The sequence below is a fragment of the Diadema antillarum genome, unplaced genomic scaffold, assembly GCF_040938485.1.
Source record: "Diadema antillarum isolate AM-2024a unplaced genomic scaffold, OU_Dant_1.0 seq00000119_RagTag, whole genome shotgun sequence".
Taxonomy (NCBI): Eukaryota; Metazoa; Echinodermata; class Echinoidea; order Diadematoida; family Diadematidae; genus Diadema; species Diadema antillarum.
In genome coordinates this window covers 1,844,050-1,858,646 of record NW_027271200.1, presented here as the reverse complement: position 1 = coordinate 1,858,646, position 14,597 = coordinate 1,844,050, and positions in this window count along the sequence as shown.

Sequence of the window (14,597 nt, the reverse complement as noted above, 5' to 3'; positions counted from 1 at the left end):
CAGTCAAGTGCATGATACATTTCATTCCAATTTATCTTATCTTGAATTATGGCTCTTTCGAAGTATCGTAAACTTTTAACTGTATGTGATGAAAGTGTTTGTTGTTGTGAGCACAGTCCATGATGCAAGTAGGCATGCACAATGTCGTGTGATTTACTTGTGGGTTCTTGGGCTGTACAGTTGTATGTGCCAAAGTTTGGTTGAGGGTGATGAATTATGGGACACATGTAGCTGAAAAAAAAAAGTATTCAGGAGAGTTCACATCATCTTCCATGAAGTTATGATGCTCATTCATAGCACTGTTCTCACTTGAAAAATCTAAAAATGAACCAAGAAAAATATCCCAGGTAATTGATCATTTTAGCTGGTTTTATTCTCGTACATGTCACGAGCAGGTAGCTTTACATTAGACGAGATTACAAGGTATTGTAAAAGCTGTTATTTTCACATACAGATATTTTCATGAATGAGGAGATCACAGACATTTTCATGAAATGTTGTTTTCACGATTTGACACCCAGGCTATCGTAAGTGCACTAATGCCTGTCTGTAGATTTATTGCGATCGAGATCAGGTGGCTATATTTGAGCATGATGTTGAATTCGCGGCCCAACAGTGATTCGCGAAATTCGTGAAAATTAAACCCTCGCGAAAATAACAGCTTTTAGAGTACCGGTATGTATCATAACAGTGTGAGAGAGGAAAGTAACATGCAGAAAATGGTACTGGAACCCATATGACTTTAAACATGAATGTGTTCGAAGGAGTATAATTGCATCAGTGACATAAATTAATGTGGAATCTATTTTCGTGTATGTGTGTTTCTGTCGTTTTGGTTGACAATCAAAATTCGTAATCAACATCACCATAAAGTATATGTAGCATTGCCAACACACGTAGAGAGTCTTGAAGCCAAATGCCTTGCCAAAGAGTCGTCTATGGTTTCTCGGAATCCTGATCCTCACGTGGGGATCTGTCTCAGGTTATGTACACTGTTTGCGCTAGAACTGTCATTATTATGTTACTATACAAATTGAGTGAAAAAATGTGTAAATTATTGATGTTGTGTTTTGTGTGTGTACGTGTGAGTGTTTAAGATATGCAGTGATTTTTACCTACTGTACCAACACGGTTAGCTTTGAGAAGGATGTTGGTGGATTTGAACTTGTAGTATGCACTATGTACATCATTTTTATGTAATGCTAGTGATGTCTGCACATATGATGATAGTAATGAGGTTGGAGATCCATGTAGACAGTTGATATCTTTCAAAATGCATGCTTAATTTGCTTTGATAGGTCAAAAGAGTGCTAAGAATTGTTGCCATGTCAAGTATTCATTGATTCCCAGGATAGTGATATTTTGTTAGACTACTGTTACCTTGAAAATGATTTCCTAAAAGTATTTATATCTCGCTTTGCGATGTTAATGCCAGAAGATGCTTTGGGTTCAAACCACAGCTATAAAGAGAGCTGATACGGTTGATGATTTGCAGTGCCGCAAAGACAGTTACTGTAAAACAAGGAATGTTCGCGTGCATTTTAATTTTGTGAATTTCGCGAGCCCAAAGATTCATGAAAACAAAATGCACTCGAAAGTTCTTATTTACACTGTATGCATTGAACGCCAGTGGCAGTTCGCGAAAATTTCATGCTACGAAAAAAGGCCGTCGGCTGCAATTCGCGAAAATTTCATGCCGCGAATATATCATGTTTTACAGTACCATTCACTCTTCTTTCTGTTTAATGATAATATAGATGAACAGAAGTAAATACTGCATAACATGAATGTAACACCTCACATGCATACTAGGTAATGTATGCTGACATAAAGTCAGCCTTATCCCATTCTATGCCAGGAGGCAGCACTCTGAAATTTCAGTCCACCGCAGCCTTGGTGTACCGGCACGAATATTGGACGCTGCTTTCTCCAAATGTTATTCCTTTAGTGAGTGATTGAACAATGTTGTCGTCATGGCGTGTAGGGCTGTGAATGGCAAAAAAATGAGGAGAAGCACATGGCAGTTGCCATGGCAACATCAGTCAATCATATTTCATACAAAGTAAGTGGTGACAGAATGCAATGAAGACATTAAAGACTTCTGTCTTTGGTTTATAAATCTTCATGCATGATTAGTTTCTCAGCTAGCATGACATCCCACTCTAGAGAACATTTTTGTCTTACACAACTCCATTGATGAATAAAAGTTGACATTAATGTTGAGAACATCAGTACTAAGAATCAAGGCTGCTACATTCCTCATTTGTTGTCCTGGTTATGATAATTTAATCTAATAAATCGAGGAAGTTTCTTTTGTTTTTGTAGCTTTGTCTCATATGTTCATTAAAAAGAAACCATTAAAGATTTAATTTTCAGAGCAAAAATCCTTCAGTATTTCTGTGCTTTGAAAGCTGATCAAAGTTATCCTATGCAGCAACAAAAAAAAAAAAAAAAAATACTGTGGGAAGGCCACAATTGGGAGAAATTTCAGAACAAAGATAGACTGTGTATGCTACATATCTCTTAAATTTTAATACTTTCTTTTCTTCATATGTCAATCAAGATAGCAATGTAAATATTTGTTATATGTATTATACACAGATCTGAAATTTCAATGTGTGAATTTGTCATGTATTTTATTATTGTAATTATCATCATTCCATGCTACCTGTGCTACCGTGCATGCTGTTTGGTCCAATGTATTATGATTGATTTTTAGAATATCTGCATTAGTATATGCATGTGAAAGGCATTCCATATTTTGTTATCATTTTACAGCCATGGTGTAACAAAGCATTTTAGTACATATCTTGAAGAAACTTCCAGAATATGATGAAAGTGAGCCATTTTTGTATTCTTCCCCCAACACAATTTGAGACTACTAGTGTTGTATTTATTATCATGAGCAACAGTCTTGTCACATTTCATCACCAGTGGGCCTATCTGAAGAAGTCTTAGTCTATTGGCACCTGTTGCCAGCACATGCTGAATGATTCTACAGCCCTGTGCACTTTGGCACGTCACAGTGGCCAGCATATAGCACCACGATACCGCTGCTGCCACTGCCGCTGCCGCTGCCGCTGCCGCTAATATTAGGGAGCTTTAGATTTGCGACGCGGACGTTTAACCCTAACCAGGCCGGGCTTTTTCGCCTGTTCTGTGGCCAGGGGAGGGTTGATTCAACCCCCTCCCCCAGATCTCGGTCGTCGATCGCGCAATCGCCCTGAAAATTGGCACATACATTACCTGTCGAGTAATCTACCAAACTATAAAAGAAAAAATTTGAATTCATAAATTTTGCTCTAATTCAGAAAATAAAGCTAATGGAATCGTAATTTTTAGTGACATTTTTCCTCGTAGCATTCGTAACAATGTACTTGAAAAAAAAAATCTGATATCGAAATTAATTTCCTATGTATTCTGTTGTTTTATGAATTTCGTATGTATTTCTTTTTTTCCCACCTTTTTCAAAATTTTAACAGAACCTATTTTAAGCTTAATTATGCTAAAATTAATTGAATTCAGTCATTGAAAGTGAAAATAATTATATATTTTTGAATAAGGTGAGAAAACTTTATGTGCGTAGACTCTGTACACAAAATCACGTTTTAGAGCCATTTTTGGTCTGACATGCATGTATAAAAGGTCGTGCAGCGTCGTAGAAGGGTATGTCCGATTTTGGCGAAAATGGTGTCAAAAGGTGTGCGAGACTTGAAAGTAAAAAGTCAGCGAGCGGCGCGGTCAAAAAAAGTTCGCGCGGCAGAATGGTCGCAGAAAATGTCGAAGGGGGTTGATTTAACCCCCCCCCCCCCGCCCTTTTAGGGTTAAACGACGAATGCGTTGGCCGTTCTCCTCTCTCCCTGCGTCGTATTACGAAGTAGCTTTAGATTACGCGAAGAGGTACATTTATGGCGCCTCCATTATGATCAGTGCGTCAAGTAGCTTTTTGCGTCGTGAGTTGAGCGGACGCAAAATGGCCCAGAACGCGTAGTGACAGTGCACACGACGCGATATTGATTTTTGATAAGCGATTTTTCCCCTCTGAATGAACGTCCGCGTCGCGAATATCTAAAGCTCCCTATTTTGATAACTTAGCACAATATAATAAAGTTTGAATCATGACAGACAACGGGAACTCAATGTAGAATTTATGAGGATCAACTATAAATAGCAGGTGTTTTTTCACCGCAATGACTGCATTTAGTGTCGTTGGTAGTTGCCAATATGGCAAAGTCTACCAGAATAGCAGATACTTTTCATTCTTTGCGTGTACAATTTATCTGTCAAATATTCAGTGGCTTTACATTTTTTGTGGCTTGTTTGTAAGATGATAAAAGTACGTTCTCATCCATACATAGCATGACTTCAGTTTGCAGCTGTATGCATAGATGATTTATCAATTCAACCTATAGCCTTAGGCATATCAGTGGACAACGACATCGGTGTATACGATATTGAAAGCTTGTAATGATGCATGGAAAAGTTTCACGGCACATGGAATCTATAATTATGATGAACCTCCCCTTCAAAACTTATGTAGTTCCACTCATACTTGATCGTGGTCCGCGTCATAGCAACATTTATTTTCAACGGATGTATTAGAGGAAATCGGAAAAGTACTTGTTCCCATAAGCTTCGAGTGACATGATATGATTCTGCAGAGGCGATAAAACAACATGACCTCGTTTTCTGTGTAGATAAACGTGTATGTAGTACAGATGATGGCGAGATGTTGCTGTGCAGCGCACGGTGTTATAAAAAAAGGCGTAATGGCTGCACTTTGGTGTAGCACTATGGAAAACTCGAACACGATTGTACACTGTTGCAATGCCGAAGTGCTGCATTGCTGCACATATTGTTGTAGATCGTACAAAATGTGTATGTTTTTACAGGGAGACTGTACAACACCACTGATTGATATGAGAAGCACAGTTTGAGTGGGTTTTAAGTGTCAAAGATCAAAGTCATGCAGCATCTCCATTTTCAGGTCTGACGTGATGAACAATTGAACATGTGATTTTACTCCTGACCTCATTAAACTTGGTTTATTATTAGGTTACGCATTAAAAAGTTAGAGAAAAAAAAAGAAATTAAATCTTTAATATTAAAGCTCAGCGCAATGTTCGTGCACCTAGGTGCACAACTTCACACTTTGTCATTAGTATAAGATCATTGCACGGCAAACTCTTGCGTGACAAGCATTGAATACAGTTTGGGGCTGTATGATATCACAACATTCTCTATAGGTCTAAGGACACTCAAAATGTCCCGATAGCGATTATCAAGGCACGCAAGTCCTTATAAAGTTGATTTTTTTTTTACCTTTTACACCATGTTGTAGTTTTTGGTCACAGATAGTGAAGATACCTACATACCCGCATATGCCTCTTGCGTTACGAGTTCATGCAAGACTGTTAACTGAATTTGAGCAAGGAACGGTGGAAAATGTGATGTGTTACAGGTCGAGTACCGGGTGTTAATTTTTTTTTTTTCTCGTCGTCTCGGGTACTTCTATACTTTGCAGTGTATTTTAAAAATGTAAGGATTGACAAGAACATGGAAATTCCCTGCTCGCTAGGCGCTTTCTGTTAGTATGATATTGTATTCAGTGATCATTATTTTGTATAATTAATATCCATTGCTCAGTTCGTATGCCCCTGCGTTATTCCGGAAGTTGTGAAGTAAGTGGTAGGTTACCCCCACATGTAATCTGTTGGCCAAGATAACGGTTATTTTGTGACGATGTGGAAGCTGTTTGTATACATCGAGTTGTGCTTGCTTCGGTTGTAACTATACGTGTTCGTTGTGAATGCACAGTGTAGAGAAGCCAACAGGGTTTACACAATTTGATGTGGACATTTTTATGAAATTTGCCAGTTTCTTGTGAATAGAGAAAGTTTTATGAACAAATTGCATTCATAGAATACCGAAAAGAAAGGAATCAGTATAATAATAAATGTGGTGCTAGATACTACAATTACGAAATTGGTTTGTGTCATTCGTTTTATTTGCGCATAGTGACTCAACTTTTCGCCTGAATTGATATTTCCTATTTGGGACACCTGTATGGTACCACAGTAACTCGTGCAGTTAACTTGTTTTGTTTTCCCATCTCGCGATGCACGTTTGTGTTTGAAACAGTATCGTTACAAGTACATGTAGTATCAAACAAGATCATAATCCGTTCGTTACGATGGCAATGTCCCGTAGGACAGTAAATTATCACCACCCTCTCTCAAGATTGTGGTGACAGGGATGACTCTTCTTGGTATTCGTTCTTAGAATCAAATAAGTTCACTTCCTTCTTCTTGTGTTCTGTACTGTTCTGTAGACCCAATTAAATCACGTAACTCAATATTCGGTTCCATATAAGAAATACTCTTAATGTGTAGCCATTAGTGAAAGCTATTCATATCCACATCCTATCGGCATGATCTGTATTCATGGTATTATAGAAGTAACATTGGACTCCAAAATCTGTTGTAAAAAAAAAAATAGAGCTCGTGTGCTTTGGAAATGTCTTTCATAACTATGATCATGAAAAAGAGTAAAAGTAGTAGGTTTCGTCAATCATAATGGCAAAACTTACTTCAAGACTCTTAAAAAATACTCATGCAAACCTTTCATGAATGTAATTATATATATACAGTGTATATATATATATATATATGTATAGGGTGTATTATAGTGATCTGTGTATTTTTCTGAAATACCTCATCAGTTTCGAAACTGCTGAAAATCAATCATCTCAACATACAGCCCCTGTTCCACTCAGATCGGGAAGGATCACGTAAGACATAAGCAGATCTGGACACAGTACGATGTTAAAACGCTCTAAGAATGCTGTGTTTACGACTAACACGTGCTTGCTACGCTCTTGATTACGATGATTGGGAATAAGACATTCATTTCTGCCGCTGCAGTTACGCTTTAGAACGATCCAATTACGCTGACAGTGCGATGTTGCCGGTGTTATCCGAACCTTGCACGCTGTATGAACGATCTACTGCGATCTTATGACGCTGTTCCCCCGTCCAGAGAGCCGAAAAGTGCCCGATGTGCCCAGATGTACCCCGATTCGACAGCCGATCCTCAGTCCCGATGTACAAGTTTTTGCTTTCCTTTTGGTTCCTTCTTTACTCGATAAAGCCCCCGTTCCAATATCACGATTTGGACCCCGATCTCATTCTGTCCCGATCGAGCAGATCGGGAGAGAGCGGCAATAGCGTACGGGGATCGGAAGCATCGTGATAGTGGCAGCGTTTGGAAGTCGGGGTTGGAGCGGGCGTTTTTTCAGATCGGGAAGAAATTTTGAACCTGTTCCTAAAATTGACCCATTTTGAATCGTACGGCAAGCGGGAGGGCGCAGTAACAGCGTAAACACCGCGGGATGAGCGTAACAAGGTCTTTCTGAGCGTAGTAGCATCGGTACAAGAACGGGAAGTAAACTGAGGCACCGACGTGGTCCCGCTGCTGCGCCGCTCTTCTCTGATCAAATCACGATCTTCCCGCTTTAACGACGCTCTCACTACGTTCTCTACTCTCGTATGGAATCAAGGCCCGTTACTACCACACTCTCAGTACGCTTCATTCCCGCTTTAGTTACGTCGTTTCCGCTTTAGCTACGCTGTTCTTACGCCTTCCCAGACTCAATTAATCACGTCTCCCGCTCTCAGCGCTCTAAAAGGGACACAGCCGATACGCTGGAAAAATCGCAGCCAAAGTGTCTGCCAGAAGAATATAAAGAGATCGAGATGCAAGACTGTTGAGGAGGAGGAGGAGATTGTCGCTGCACCTGTCGAGGCAAAATATGAAGAAGGAGCTCAAATTTTCGAAGAAGAAGAAGAGATGAAGAACTAGAAATGTCGCTATGGCGACTGATGCCTCCGCCATAATGCATGATTCTCCCAATAGGCGTATAGTACAATGTCTTCACAATGTGTGATCCATGACAGTTTCACATAACTGGCAAAATATTGAAATGACAGGTCTGTCAGAAATGTCTTGAACTGGGTTTGCTATAATTTTCTAAGAGTGCAGGTACACATATTTGGGGAATTGAGAATTTTTACTTGAATTCTGACGGACCTTTTTATTAGTTTATGCATTGAGTAATTTCCAAGGTATGATGAAAGAGTGTAATGATGGTACAAAATAGATTTTTTTTTTTTTTTTTGGGGGGGGGGCATTGAAACCTGGCCTTTGACCCTTAACCTCTGACCTTTGACCTTCTGGCTGGAAATTTCCCGGAGAATCTTCATTAGGTAATGCATGTATTAAGTTTTGAAACTAATAATGCAAGCATTGCATATAATGAGGGAAATAATAAAATTTTGAGGAGTTGACCTTGACCTTTGACCCCTGACTATTGACCCATGACCCCTAAATTCCCTAGATAATCCCTGCCAGTCAGTACATGCGTATTTACCAAGTTCCACGAAGATACATTGAACCATTTGCGAGAAAAGTGATATTGCAACATTTTCGTCTCACCTTTGACCTTTTGACCTTTGACCTTATGTCATGAAACTCTCTGGAGAATCTTTATGCAGTTGTACATGTCCACACCAAGTTTCAAGAAAACACCTTTTGGGCATTGCATAGATATGGGGGAAATTGCAACATTTATAGCATTTGACCTTGACCTTTTGACCTTTGACCTCTTGCCACTGTCACTAAAATCTACTCAACTAATTGTCCCATCATACATCATCCTTGGACCAAGTTTGGTGAAAGCTGCTTCTTCCAGTTTTGAGTTATCACGTAAACAGATAAATTTTAGGATTTGACCTTGATCTTTGACCTTTGACCTCTGTCCGATTTCACTGAAAAACTAATCAAGTAATTGTCCCATCATACATCATCCTCCAACAAAGTTTGGTGAAATTTGCTCAATCCAGTCTTGAGTTATCGCGTAAACGGATACAATTTCATGATTTGACCTCGACCTTTGACTTTTGACCTTTAGCCAAGTTCACCCAAAATCTAATCAAATAATTGCCCCATCATACTTCATACTTGGACCAAGTTTGGTAAAATTCCAGTAAATATTACTCAAGTTATCGCGTAAACGAAAGCGGACGGACGTACGGACGTACGGACGTACGTACGGACGGACGGACAACCCGAAAACATAATGCCTCCGGCACCACTTCGTGGCGGAGGCATAAAAAGAAGAGAAAAAAAAAGCAGCGAAGCAGCTACACAAAGGGCGAAGAAAGAGAGACTGCACGTGATGCTCATAAAGGAGAAAGAAGAGGACATAGTAGAATCATTTTGAAAAACATGAAATCATCTACAACTGGAGAAAGAGGGACTATAAAAGCTAGAATATCAAGAAAAAGCCTTGGAAAGATCAGCACGCCCTTGATTAATAATGCATCGCCGCAAAATAACCATGATTTGAGGAGCCTCTGGAGGTCCACAGTATTATATATATATATTTTTTCCTTTTTTTTCTGCATGCTAATAATTAAGTTGACTGACTTAGGATCGACAGTCGAATCGGGGTACATCGCGGCACATCGGACACTTCTCAGCTCTCTGGACGGGGAAAGATCGTATAGATCGTATAGATCGTTCAGAGCATAAATACAGCGTGCATCGCACTGACAGGGTAGCTACATCGTTCTAAAGCGTAGGTTTTACCCGAGTCCTTCCCGACCTGAGAAAATTGTCAAATCGTAGCGAGAACGGCATAGTTGCATCGCTCAACCTGTCGAGCACTTTATGTCAATTTTGTCTCAGTTTGTCCTTTTCTTTGTTGCTGAATTCATGGTTACAGCTCGTTATTCCGAAGGTTCGTTATTCCGAAAGTTCGTTATTCCGAAGATTCGTTATTCCGAAGGTTCGTTAATCCGAAAATGTGATAAGGTTTTGTTATGCCGAAAGTTCATTATAATACGAAAATGAAATAAGGTTCGTTATTCCGATGGTTCGTTAATCCGAAAATGAAACAAAGCTCGTTGTTCCGAAGGTTCTTTACGGAACCTATATCACTTCGGATCAACGAACCCTCGGAATAACGAACCCAATTTCATTTTCGGATTAACGAATCTTCGGAATATCGAACAGCACCCGAATTCATAAGCCAAACTGCATCACCCCCTTTTTTAATGAGTTGGATACCGGTCTTCTGTCGTACGTTACTTTCTGGCGAGTGCTGCTCCCTCGTATGTTTTTTTGCGTTATTTTTTCTCGCCAGATCCCTGACTTTCCTCATTTCGTTTCAAGCGTGTACGCGTAGTTGGTTTCTTCGTCAGGGTCTGTGCTTGTATCGGGTAGTTTCACGCTTTGTCCCAGCATCAATTCACATGGTGAGAACTTGATGGTGTCGTGAATTGATGTCCGGTACGCCATCATCACGTATGGGAGCCATTCGTCCCAGTCTCTTTGGTCAGGCGCTACGACTTTTGAAAGCATAGCCTAGAGTGTCCTCTTAAATCGCTCGACCATCCCATCTGATTGAGGGTGAAAGGGTGTGGTGCGTGTCCAGACTCTTGTCTATATCCAGCAGTCGACAAACGTCTTTAAAAGAGGTTTGATCGAAATTTCTTCCCTGGTCGGTGTGGATTTCCACCAGTATGCCAAACCTACAAACGAATTCTTCTACCCAGCACTTTTGTTACTGTCTCTCGATCTGCTGTTTGATCATTGATCCGAAAAGAAATAATGTATTTACTTCCATTCCTTGACGTGGGAAGTGGTCCCATGATGTCGATATCTATTCTCTCCATTGGCTTTCCATCATTGTACTGTCTCATTTTGGCTTGTCTGCGTTGAGATAGCTTCTTTGCTCCTCCGCAGATTTGGTATGAATTACACCACTCCAAATCTCTCCGGTAACCATAGGGTCCTACCACTAGAATCTCTCCGTTAACTCTGTGTCCCGTCCGTGTGATTCCAGTAGGCCCTATGTCCTGTCACTTTGTGAGCGTGAAACTATTCCAACGCTTGAGCTGCCTTTAGATTTGCAGGTACGAGTTGCCAGATGATTTGACTGCCATCGTCACTTTCCCATCTACGGTGGAGCAGACCATTCCTCAGATGCAACCTGTCCATTGCATCCGATATTCATATGTCTTAAGTTCTGGGCCCCATTTCATAAAAAGATGTTAGGATAGTAAATCTTGCTCGAATGGCAACTTCCAATTGTAACAACCAATCAGGAAGCTGGGCTCTCGTCGATCGTTGCTATGACAATTACTATTCCAACAAGAGTTGCTATTGTATCAAATTTTTATTAAATGGGGCTCTGGTCTTTCCAGTGACACTTCTTCCCATGATGGTCGATAATCTGCCTGTTTCCAAGCCATAAGCTTCCGAAGACACCTGCCGTCTTAGGGTGGACGTCCACTTGGGTGCGGACAAGCCCCGGAAGGGTTGCGGAAGAAAATTGTGTCATTTCGGCATCCTGTCCGCGACAGACGCGGAATAACTTTGTGAATCGGCTTGTCCTGGGACATTCCTAGGACTGTCCGCGGACTGTCCGCGGACTGTCCGCGGACTGACTGCGGACATTCCTAGGAATCACTCCGGAAGAGCGCGAAATACCTCGGAATATGCTAATCGTAGCCGGGCAGCGCGGAAACATCTAGGATTACACCAGGAATGAACGCGGACAATCAGGATGCCTTCCGGACAACACAAGTTAGGCATGCGGACAAACTGCGGACAATACCAGGAAAATGGAAAGGTATAAATTTGGCGCTGACTTTGACTTTTCCTCATTTGACTGCTAGCCGTCATTGATGCTTCTTGTTGTCAGGGATCACTCCGTCGCCTCAATGGAAAAAGGGGTTAACGCATCCGAGCTACGCGGGGCTGCGCGAAAAAAGTTTTCGAGATAATCGACTTTAAAGGTTTTTTGGCTTCAAAATTGGGTTTAATCAAGGTTGATTCCTTCATTTCTTATATATAGTGTAGATTAACGATTAATTACTTTACAAGCGTACTTTCAGCGATAATCCTCATTAAATCTTTGAGTAATTACAATTTTTCCATTAGTAACCTTAATACAGCCATATCTTCGCGTGCTTTTGAATGGCAAAAAGGGGTTAACGCTAAAGCGCGCGTCGATAACCCCTTCTTGCCATTTAACATCGCACGAACTGACGGTGTTGAAAGGGTACTGTCACTCCATAACATGTGTGCATTAAGTTTGTCTGTACCCAATAGTGATTTTAACGTAACTGCTAGGCTTTATCAGTCGTGTCTTTTATATACTGTAGTGGGGCCTTATCCCCATTTTATTACTGGAAAATTCTAAATTATAGGATTCAATATATTGTATTTGTGAGAAATGCATTAACCCCATGCATACCAGACCACATTCCTAAGAGGACATCAATCGCTTTTTAGTATTAAAATTAGCAACATAAATTTCTTCATTTCTAAGTCAATTCTATGAAAATGTATGCTTTGTGTATACAATATGGCATAAAAACATGTGGCAATCCTTTCCAATCGAAAAAGTTGCCAATTTGCACCTACAACAGTGTATAGAATTATGTTGCCAATTTAAGGATTTGCAGCTTATTTTGCCTTTAGATAATTCCTGCAAGCTATTTCAACATATTTTGCCCGTGACAAAAGGGGATAATATTTTGCAGCATTGGTTATTTCATTTGGTACATAATTCATAATTTTTAAAGAAAAAAATAATCAAGAGTTACGCATAGATAATACATGTATATTGTACGAGAAAATTTTGAATGTGGTCTGGTACTAAGCACAGAGATAGTTTTGGGAATGAAAAACAGAAAATAAAATAGAACTTGCTCTTTATATCTTAAGACATTCTCGCAAGTGTTTCTAAATAATTTTCACGCTTTGAACAAATATTAGACTAACGATTTATTCATAGTTACACCTTGTAAACTATAGCTGATAATGTGCATGTATTCATTCGAATGCCCTCGAGACCATTCTTAAATAACTCACATAAATTATTTAGAAATTAATGAAGAAATTTAGAGCAATTACTACTGCTCAATGACTTGGCACAATGATCATGATCAAAATTAATACTACAATTTTTTGAGAAGTATTTTTCAAAGGTTTTCAGATTTATCAAAGCTATCTTTGTGCTTTAATGGTCTAATGTAGCTGACCAATGAAATACCAACAATGAAATCAAATCAAACACCATGTATGTTCAAATGAGTTTATTATATATATATATATATATATATATATACAGCCAATTAACATTTAAATTGCGGCATCGGTCTACCTGACATGACACTTTTAAGCTATATATTCAAAATTTGAAGTCGATAAGTCACGCGAAATTCAAATAATACACATAAACAATACATGATTGATAGTTCTTGCTCAGACAATTGACATGTTTATTTGTTGAAATAATAGGTTTCTGCGTATAATTTGAAAAAAAAAACAAATGTTGAACATATTATTCATTATTGTAGAAGATATTTTGGAAAATATTGTAATAATATGGTAAAAATAAGGACTTCACACATCATTACATAATTACAAATAGGGACTGTAATACAGACTAATATTTGTTTCGAGGTATGAAAAAAGGTCGTTTGAAATTTAACGGCATAATGTTTTGCGTGTATACATCAAGATTCCAAACGTGAAAGCTTCAGATTGTCTAAAATTACATTTTAATCAACTTACGATGTTGCATAGCTATTCAAGGAACGAACCATCTTTAAGGCAGTTAATACAATTAAATTCATTTTATTTATTTTCTCAAAGTTACCTCATTTTTCCACAAAATGACCTCTGTGACCTTGACCTTTAACCCAATGACCCCAAAATCGAACCAAAGTATTATTCCCCCCCCCCCATATACCCTCATACTAAGTTTGATGTCAAACCATCACGGTTCTTGAGATATTGAAAAAAACAAAATGGGACGGACATACGCACGGATGGACGACCCGAAAACATAACGCCTGCGGCCACTTCGTTGGCGGAGGCATAAAATATGAAACAATGCTAAATATCAAAATATTATTCACTTTCTTGTTCATGCTGTGCAGATATAGTTACGAAAGTGAAATCGACAATTAGATTAATACATTTCGAATAATACACAGTGTTGCATCTATGCAGGACTTGTGATGACATTCTGCCAGGTATATACTCGCGTCTCTAACTATGATACTTTTTCAAAACTTGTTGACATTTTTTTACTGTTCTTGCCTTTATTTACATTAATATGAATTCATGCTCTCCTTGCTGTCATTGCATCGCAGAATATCCAAATGCTAATCACAATTATTAGTTATGTTGTGAAAGTAGTCTAAGAAAGTGAAATCGTGGCATTTCAAATTGCAACTTAGAAATCAATTTTCAAACAACACATTTGTAATTTTGCAGGGCATGTCACATTCTTCCAATACTTACATTTCAAAAAATAAAGATAATGGTGTAAATTAAGCATAAATTTTCTTCACTTTGGGCGAAAAACCCCAAATCTCATCAAGTTCATCGGAATATTTTGAAATACAAGAAGACATGTATTCAAATTTCCCAAGGTTTGAGGATTTGCAGATTCGATTCAATTCGTTTTGTAATTTATTATGATACAATTGTCACACAAGCACACATTATACCAGGTA